The sequence below is a fragment of the Anomaloglossus baeobatrachus genome, chromosome 4, assembly GCF_048569485.1.
Source record: "Anomaloglossus baeobatrachus isolate aAnoBae1 chromosome 4, aAnoBae1.hap1, whole genome shotgun sequence".
Lineage (NCBI taxonomy): Eukaryota > Metazoa > Chordata > Amphibia > Anura > Aromobatidae > Anomaloglossus > Anomaloglossus baeobatrachus.
Window position 1 is genome coordinate 680,002,222 of NC_134356.1, and position 9,907 is coordinate 680,012,128.

Below are 9,907 nucleotides of genomic sequence, written 5' to 3' on the forward strand. Positions count from 1 at the left end.
TGAGTTGATGGAATCGGATGGAGATCCCTGCACAGGTGCAGCTGACCAAGAAGCAATGAATGGGCCTAGAGTTGAGGAGTCCTTTACCAATGCATATGGACCATACCTTGGTGGCACCTGTCACGTCAGTGACTGTCACTCCTTGTGTTCTTAAATCCCTACAGGAACAAGCGAATCAACAAGGAGTGGAGTGCGAGACGCAGAGAGCCAGCTGACTGAGGAAGGCCTGTGGATAAAGGGTTGTAAGCTTTCTCTGCCATGAGATCTCTTCTTAATGATGGCCCAAGTAACTTATGGACAAAAATGTGTGGAAAAACAAATATCAGTGTGCGCTTTGGTGACGCCAGGGTTTAGTACCCAGGTAGGCAAACTCACCCGGTCTTGTAAAACACGTTTTTAAAATCAATGTGTGAAGGGAAAAAGGAAAAAACTGTAAAGAGTCCACAGAAACACACCCTGCACCTGCTCTATCTATTTTTAGAGACTGCAAACTGATTATAGATGTATATCATGAGCACGTTGTATGCAAGTCTGTGCGTGCTGTGTAGATTTCTTTCCAGGTTTGGTCAGAGGCATTCCAGTGCAGAAAACTTCGTCATTGCTGAAAATCCACATAATGCAAGTGGTATGTAAAAAAACTAACAAGTTGTGAACCAATGCGTGTTTTATCTCTCTTTAATAATAAACAGGTTTCTATGTAAAATGTTTTTTGGTTTAGCACAAGGCACATACAACTTTTATATGATTGACTAAATAGTGAAATAAACAAGTGTATTTTCTAATTCCAGATTCTAAATCAGAGTTAGTAGTATATGGTTTTCAGTCAGGAGACTGATTAATCCTAAAAGGACGAGTGAGAAAGAGCCATGATTTAAGATTAGATGAGCTGGTCCAACTTCTCCCAGTCACAGAAATTTCACTAATGAAGCAGCAGAGTTACTCCTGACTCTGTTTGGCCTCTTTTCAGTGGTGTACGTTATTTGAAAGGTGAACAAAAATGCTGATGACTGCACTTTGTGCACATCTATAAAGAGTACCTGAGCACCCCGATGCTTGATTGAGTACGGAGCAGTACCAAGCATGCTCGACCATCATTATTCATTACTAATGTGTATTCAGCACTGCTCGGCATTCGATCGAGCATTGGGATGCTCGGACACTTGCTGTGGTCTGCCGAGTATTGCTGGAGCTCGGATTTGTCGTCCATGAAACATCAAAGCAAAGGCTCGCTTCACTGAATGATCCAGTGAGGACCATTTACAGTCTATGAAATAAGGCCGCTTTACATGCAAGGACATCGCTAACGAGATGTCGTTGGGGTCACGGAATTCGTCACGCACATCCGGCCTTGTTAGCGACGTTGTTGCGTGTGAAACGCACGAACGGCCGCAAACGTTCAAAATTACTCACCTAATCGTTGACACGTCATTCTAATCCCAAATATAATTGCTGTTGCAGGACGCAGGTTGTTCATCATTCCTGTGGCAGCACACATCGCTATGTGTGACACTGCTATGTGTGACACTGCAGGAACGAGGAAAAACATCGTACCTGCGGCCGCCGGCAATGAGGAAGGAAGGAGGTGGGGGGGATGTTCTGGCCACTCATCTCCACCCCTCCGCTTCTATTGAGTGGCCGCTTAGTGACGCCGAATGAACCTCCCCCTTAAAGGAGAGATTGTTCGGCGGCCACAGTGACGTCGGTGAAGAGGTAATTGCGTGTGACGCTGCCGTAGCGATATTGTTCACTATGGCAGTGATCACCCCGTGACGCGCCACCAACATGGGAGGGTGCCAACGCTCGCGACAATGCTAGCGATGTCGCAGCATGTAAAGCTCGCTTTACTCTCACTGAGGGTTAAAACAATGTTTTCAGATGTAGAGTGTTAAAAAAAAAACCTTCTACTTCCTTCCCTTTCACTGGAAATGGTCTCTTTATTGCTGGCTGTATGTGTGCAGAGAGCCAACTGGCCAATCATTGACTTCCATTATCCTCTTTACTCTAGCCCATCCCGATCGTCTGACCAGCTCAACTCCAACAATGAGCATCCAAGCATTTTTGAGTTCGACCATCACTACTTTTTACAAGTACTGAGCACCCGAGCATGGTAGTCCTCGCTCATCACTAACCCTGATATAATGGTCTATTTAATCTGTTCAGCTACCATGAACTAACATTCGAAAGAATTGTGCGAAGAATCAAGCAGTCTAAACAGGCTGCTGATCATCCGATGAAAGAGAAAACCACATGTTCGTCAGGTGAAATGATCTCTTGACCTTCATAAAAGGTTTAATAAAAATTCACAGATTTAATCATAGCTGATTAGTAAACATTGACCAATCAGCTGTAGTTTAACTGTAAAATTCGATGGTGTAAATGCAACTAAACATTATCACAAGGGTCTATGATGTTGCTACTTAGGAACTTAGACATTAGACTGATGGTGAAACTATTTGTTTTATAGATATAAAAATCTGCTTTGTGAATAAGGTCATACACTCGTTAATTTACAGCTTTGTCATAAAAGAAAGACTCTGGCCCGTACGAAGATCGAACCCGCGGACCTTGGCGTTATTAGCACCACGCTCTAACCAACTGAGCTAACCGGCCATGGATTTTCTGTAAAGGAGATGATGATAGAATCTAGCCCCCTAGGTGCCACAAAAAATGAAAACTTTGCAAGTAATGCAAAATTTTCATGGAAAAAATATAATATTTCATTTTCCTGGCTCAATATTATATAATTCTGTGAAGCACCAGTGGGTATAAGATGCTCATCACTCCCCTAGATGAATTCTATGAGGGGTGGAGTTTCCAAAATGGGGTCAGTTATGGGGGCTACTGCTGTTTTGGCACCAAAAAGTGTAATCTGTCACCTTCATGCCCCAATGTTTTCTTTTCTTCAGTCACTTTGCACTTCGCTAATTGAGGAAACTTATTTATTAACACTTCTACTTCTGAAAACAACGTCACATTGCTCAATTTATTCATCACCGGACAAAAGCTTTTGTACAGCACTTTGTGTGAATGTGTAATATGTTAATATTTTGGATATAAATATATATATACAGTATAGACATGTAGTACCAAGAAATTTTTTTTTGCATTGTTGGAAATATTATATAATATAAAAATATATATATTTAAACATTAATATATGTTCATTTTTTTTGCTTGATTTGCAGAAAGCCCTTTTTTTATTTCAATACTTCATGAAAATAAGAAGTGAAGGTCCCACCGAGATTTGAACTCGGATCGCTGGATTCAGAGTCCAGAGTGCTAACCATTACACCATGGAACCATTATACATAGCTGCATTATCAGAACCATTGGTCACACTGTAAGACAAAATGTTTTCTAAATGTTCATATCATATCTCCATTTTATTGTTTAGTGCAGGGAATCTGCCACATGAAGGAGTTTTTGTTTCTCTAGATCAGGGGTGGGGAACCTCCGGCCCGCGGGCCGTATCCGGCCCGTCACGACTTTTTATGCGGCCCCCAGGCACATTCCCAGGGACCGCTGTGCTCTGGCAGCAGCCGCGCTTTTCCCGGCTGCCGGCCCTTTAAATCTCACTGCCTGATGCCTTAAAGGTAGATGCTAGAATGTACGGGCTCTATCCAGATCCTGACTTCCAGGACCTGACTGCAGCCCATACATTCTAGGCTTAACCCCGGCCTGTGCTAGTGTGCTCTGGTGGGCAGGGTAAGCAGCACGCTGCGATATGTCACAGAAGAGCTGCAGCAGATTTACCAGCCTCCCGGACCTGCTGTCTGCGTGACTCCTCCTCCCCCTCACTGTGAGTACGCAACCCATCGCTGCCCCCCCCCGCTAAGTGCTGTGTACTCCCTCGTGCTGTGTGTACCCCTCAATGCTGTGTTCCCCTAATTCTGTGTGTACCCCCTCGTGCTGTGTGTACCCCCAGTACTGTGTACCCCCCCAGTGCTGTGTGTACCCCCTAATGCTGTGTGTACCCCCTAATGCTGTGTGTACCCCCTAATGTTGAGTACACCCCTAGTACAGTGTGTACCCCCTAGTACTGTGTGTGCTCCCCTAGTGCTGTCTGTACCCCTTGGGTGATGTCTATGCCCCCCCAGTGCTGTCCGCACCACCTAATGCTGTCCATGCTGCCACCAGTGCTGTCCATGCCACGGTCAGTGCTGTCTGTGCCCCCTTATGCTGTCCGTGCTCCCCAGTGCTGTGTGCCACCCCTCAGTACTATGTACCCCCCAGTGCTCTGAACTTGCTACTGCTGTCTGTACCCTCCCACTGCTTTCTATGCCCCCCAGTCTGTGCCCTCCTGTTGATGTCTATGCTCCCCCAGACTTCTCTGTGTCTCCCTAGTGATGCCACCTAGTGCTGTCTGTGCTGCCACCTAGTTCAGTCCGTGCTGCCACCTAGTGCAGTCCGTGCTGCCACCTAGTGCAGTCCGTGCTGCCTCCTAGTGCAGTCCGTGCTGCCTCCTAGTGCAGTCCGTGCTGCCTCCTAGTGCAGTCCGTGCTGCCTCCTAGTGCAGTCCGTGCTGCCTCCTAGTGCAGTCCGTGCTGCCTCCTAGTGCAGTCCGTGCTGCCTCCTAGTGCAGTCCGTGCTGCCTCCTAGTGCAGTCCGTGCTGCCTCCTAGTGCAGTCTGTGCTGCCTCCTAGTGCAGTCCGTGCTGCCTCCTAGTGCAGTCCGTGCTGCCTCCTAGTGCAGTCCGTGCTGCCACCTAGTGCAGTCCGTGCTGCCACCTAGTGCAGTCCGTGCAGCCACCTAGTGCAGTCCGTGCAGCCACCTAGTGCAGTCCGTGCAGCCACCTAGTGCAGTCCGTGCAGCCACCTAGTGCAGTCCGTGCAGCCACCTAGTGCAGTCCGTGCAGCCACCTAGTGCAGTCCGTGCAGCCACCTAGTGCAGTCCGTGCAGCCACCTAGTGCTGTCTGTGCCACGGCCAAGGCTGTCCATGCCCCCTACTGCTGTATATGCCCCAGCCCCCTCCTGTGATGTATATGCCCCAGCCCCTCCTGTGATGTGTACTCCTAGTGTCTCCTGTAATTTATGCACCCCAGCCCCTCCTGTGATGTATATGCCCCAGCCCCTCCTGTGATCTATATGCTCCCAGCATCTCCAGACCGAGACAAACCTGGAAAAGCAGCTGTGAGAAACAAGATGATCAATATCACCGAACATCACAGTCACACCAAACAGAAGCAGCTCCTGCCTCCACAGTAGGGGTGAGTTAATTAATCCTTTGACCAAATATAGCTGGGTTATTTTTCAAGTTGATAATGTTGTGCGGCCCCCAAAGGTTAGTAGGAAATTCCAAATGGCCCCCGGCAGTAAAAAGGTTCCCCACCTCTGCTCTAGATCAACATGTTAGATTATTGTGCGGTTAATGAACTTGTATCTTCTTCACCGTAAAATTGGAATTTCTGCTATTCTGGTAGACATTGAATGGAGCCAAAAACCTGCATATAAACTACATTTCCCAGAACCACCTGCTCTCCACCATGCACAGATATTATAGACTTACCAACAAGGAGCTGATTTTCAGTGATTGACTGCAGCATTCAACAGTTTAACATCTGCAGAACAAACTCCACACCGCGGCTATTAGAGACACATGACGGATGATTAAACTGCATCAGAGACAGGAACATGAGATATGACACATGTATGTCAGAAGTCATGAGAGGGTTAACCAGATTTATCCAACAAGTCTTTAAAATGTATATAAACAAAAAAAATAGAAATTATTGAATCAAAAGCGACCACCATGAAATCACATGTCATATATTTTCATATATCATGTTTTCATGTTTATTCGTAAATAACAAAAAAGTAATACCTCTCCGTCGGGGAATTGAACCCCGGTCTCCCGCATGACAGGCGGGGATACTGACCACTATACTAACGAGGAACTGGTTGCTGTTGTGAATGATCTCTCGGGATCTAATAGCTATCTGTCGAAACCCTAAATCTTGTTTGCTTTTATGTGCTGCCCCAACGCCTGTAGCAGCCGAGCTGCTTGGATTCGGACCTGCTGTGTGGCTTGAGGGATCCTCCGGACCCGGGGGTCATGCGGACACGCCAAAATAAAAGGGGGACGTAGTTGTACGGGCGTGGCCGTATTCAGTTCGTGACGCCACCCACGGTGTGTGGTGATAGGTGGCACCACCGCTGCTATTGTGGGACACCCCGGGGGGAGATGTAATGGCAGCTGGATGTTAACTCCTCCGTGAGTAGGGATGGTTGCCCCGGGGCCCAGTGGCTCTGTGCGAGGGATAGCGGTGGCAGGGGCCTGCGCGCCCGTACATACCAGGGGATGTTTGGTTACTCACAGTTGAATAAAGCACACGAGTCTTTTGCTAAACCAAGGAGCTGGTGGCAGGCCGCCGCAGCCAGTTGTACTCTGGTCCCCCACCCTGGTTGGTGGTCGCCGTCTTTTCTCTCTGCACTGTTTTTGCTTGTGTTGGACTTCCCGGTATGGAATACGGGAGTCCGCTCCTGGCTTGTTGTGTACCTGAGGAGCCGTGCCCGCTGACGCTGACCTGTGGGATCTATCGGGCCCTGGTGGTTGCCCTATCCCTCTCTGTGGGTGGTTGTCTGCTTTTGGGACTTTGGTTGGGACAGGACCTAAAATCCTGCCCTCAATTGGTTAATTAGCTAGGACGTTGGTTCCGGTCCTGGCTTCAGGGTCCAAGTACCCCCTCTGTGCACAGTTTCCGGGTCGGTCCTCTGGTGTCGGTACCGGCGGGATCCAACCCTGTCCTGGTCCACCTCGGAACTCCGACTGCCGTCTTCCCATCGCCTGCTGACGGAGACCACCATCTGCCACCTAGCCAAGGCACCATGCCATGACTTTGCAACTGGAGCCTTTGCAACTTTGCAACTGGATCCGCAAGGACTTTACTACCCCTGTGTCATCCTGGGGAGAGTAAAGGCTTGTAGATTTGGAATGTGCTTGATGCAAATCTATCTGTCAAGTTGGCAAATGGGGCACAAGTGATGCCACTGAAGGGGTGTCTGTGTGGCCCAATTTTTGGAAAAAAGGGAGACTCTGCTTGGAGTAACCCTTGCTTGCTGTGTTATTAAAAACGAGCCAAGATGAACAAGTCATGGTTCAGCAAAGACTTTGCTACCCACCCCGGTGTCATCCTGGGGACAGCTAAGGCTGGCGTATTTTTGAATGTGCTTGATGCAAATCTACCTGTCAAGTTTGCAAATGGGGCACAAGTGATGCCACTGAAGGGGTGTCTGTGTGGCCGTATTTTTTGAAAGAAGGGAGACTAAAGCCTGCTTTACACGTTGCAATTTCGCATACAATATCGTATGCGATATGCAATGACCCCATCGTATGTGTGGCACGTTCAATTTGTTGAACGTGCCGCACAAACTATTAACCCCTGTCACACGTACTTACCCGTCCATACGACCTCGCTGTGGGCGGCGAACGTCCACTTCCTGGAGTGGGAGGGACGTTTGGCGACGTCACGCGGCAGCTGGCCAATAGAAGCGGAGGGGCGGAGCTGAGCGGGACGTAAACATCCCGCCCACCTCCTTCCTTCTGCATTACCAGCCGGGAGCCGCAGGACGCCGGTAAGATCTGTTCATCGGTTCCGGGGTGTCACACACTGCGTTGTGTGCTACGATAGGTATGATGAACAATCTGACGTTCAATTCTAGAGAAATGAACGATGTGCGTGCGATGAACGTTTTACCGTTCAATCGCAATCGCACGTACCTCTCACACACTGCAATGTACCTTACGATGCCGGATGTGCGTCACTTAGAACGTGACCCCACCGACATATTGTAAGATACATTGCAGCGTGTAAAGCGGGCTTAACCCTTGCTGTGTTTTTAAAAATGATCCAAGATGAACAGATCTGGGATTAGCAAAGACTTTGCTAACTAGCCCGGTGTCATCCGGGCGACAGTTAAGGTTGGCATATTTTGGAATATGCTTGATGCAAATCTATCTGTGAAGTTTGCAAATGGGGCACAAGTGATGCCACTGAAGGGGTGTCTGTGTGGCCCAATTTTTGGAAAAAAGGGAGACTCTGCTTGGAGTAACCCTTGCTGCGTTTTTAAAAACGAGCCAAGATGAACAAGTCATGGTTCAGCAAAGACTTTGCTACCTACCCGGTGTCATCCTGGGGACAGTTAAGGCTACTTTCACACATCAGTATTTTTCCATCAGGCACAATCTGGAAAAAAACTGGTAAAACGGATCCGGTACCGCATCCGTTTTATCCCCATAGATTTGCATTGTTACCGAATTGTGCCTGCTGGCTTTGCGTTGCATCCGTTTTTTTCCGAATGCGGCAAAATTAATTAAATCGGCGGCCGGAGGCAACGTATCTTGTAACGTTTTTTTGTCCGGCACAAAAAACCGCATCGCGCCGGATTCGGTGCGATACGGTGTGCTTTACAATGGAAGCCTATGGACGCCAGATCCAGTGTAATGCGGCAAAAAACGGATGCGGCTGCCGGATCCATTTTACCCGTTTTTCTCCGGATTGTGCCTGATGGAAAAAACTGATGTGTGAAATTAGCTGAAGGATGGCGTATTTTTGAATGTGCTTGATGCAAATCTACCTGTGAAGTGTACAACAGGAGCACAAGTGATGCTACTGAAGGGGTGTCTAGGTGGCCCAATTTTTGGAATAAAAAGCGAGACTCTGCTTGCTGTGTTTTACATGATTTTTGAAGGGCATGACTTGCCTATATCTGTGCCTCGTCCTCTTTTTCCTCATCCAGCTGTTTTGTTTTCGCAGGAGTATATGTCCTAGTTACTTTCTCATGTGTTTGTGTTGTCTTGTGAGTTGTTTGTCACCTTTGAGGGTGTTTTCTAGGTGATTTTAGGTGTTTGTGATTGCCTCCCATTGTTTTCAATGGGGTTCAAGAGGTTTGTTGAACGGGGCACCGTTCGACAAACCGAACCAAACTTGAACTCTAGGCGGGTGGCTCATCTCTACTCATCACTAACCCTGATATAATGGTCTATTTAATCTGTTCAGCTACCATGAACTAACATTCGAAAGAATTGTGCGAAGAATCAAGCAGTCTAAACAGGCTGCTGATCATCCGATGAAAGAGGAAACCACATGTTCGTCAGGCGAAATGATCTTTTGACCTATTTAAAAGGTCATTATTCACAGATTTAATGATAGCTGATCAGTAAACACTGACCAATCAGCAGTAGTTTAACTCTGTCAAAATTCGATGGTGTAAATGCAACTAAACATTATCACAAGGGTCTATGACAGGGGTGGGGAACCTCCGGCCCGCGGGCCGTATACGGCCTGTCATGACTTTTTATGCGGCCCCCAGGCACATTCCCAGGGACCGCTGTGCTCTGGCAGCAGCCGCGCTTTTCCCGGCTGCCAGCCCTTTAAATCTTACTGCCTGATGCCTTGAGGGTAGATGCTAGAATGTACGGGCTCTATCCAGATCCTGACTGCAGCCCATACATTCTAGGCTTAACCCCGGCCTATGCTAGTGTGCTCTCTGCTCTGGTGGGCGGGGTAAGCAGCACGCTGCGATATGTCACAGAAGAGCTGCAGCAGATTTACCAGCCTCCCGGACCTGCTGTCTGCGTGACTCCTCCTCCCCCTCACTGTGAGTACGCAACCCATCGCTGCCCCCCCCCCGCTAAGTGCTGTGTACTCCCTCGTGCTGTGTGTACCCCTCAATGCTGTGTACCCCTAATGCTGTGTGTATCCTCTAATGCTGTGTACCCCCCAGTGCTGTGTACCCCCTCGTGCTGTGTACCCCTAATGCTGTGTGTACCCCCCAGTGCCGTGTGTACCCCCTAATGCAGTGTGTACCCCCTACTGCAGTGTGTACCCCCTACTGCAGTGTGTACCCCCTAATATTGAGTACACCCCTAGTACAGTGTGTACCCCTTAGTACTGTGTGTGCTCCCCTA

The 9,907-nt window shown here is 48.3% G+C and overlaps 1 non-coding gene across 1 annotated transcript; it reads right to left on the reverse strand.

Moving 5' to 3' along the window:
• Positions 1 to 3,229: 3,229 nt before the first annotated feature.
• TRNAQ-CUG (transfer RNA glutamine (anticodon CUG)) lies at positions 3,230 to 3,301 on the reverse strand. Its single transcript has one exon. It is a non-coding gene; the product is annotated as a tRNA-Gln (tRNA).
• Positions 3,302 to 9,907: the final 6,606 nt, after the last annotated feature.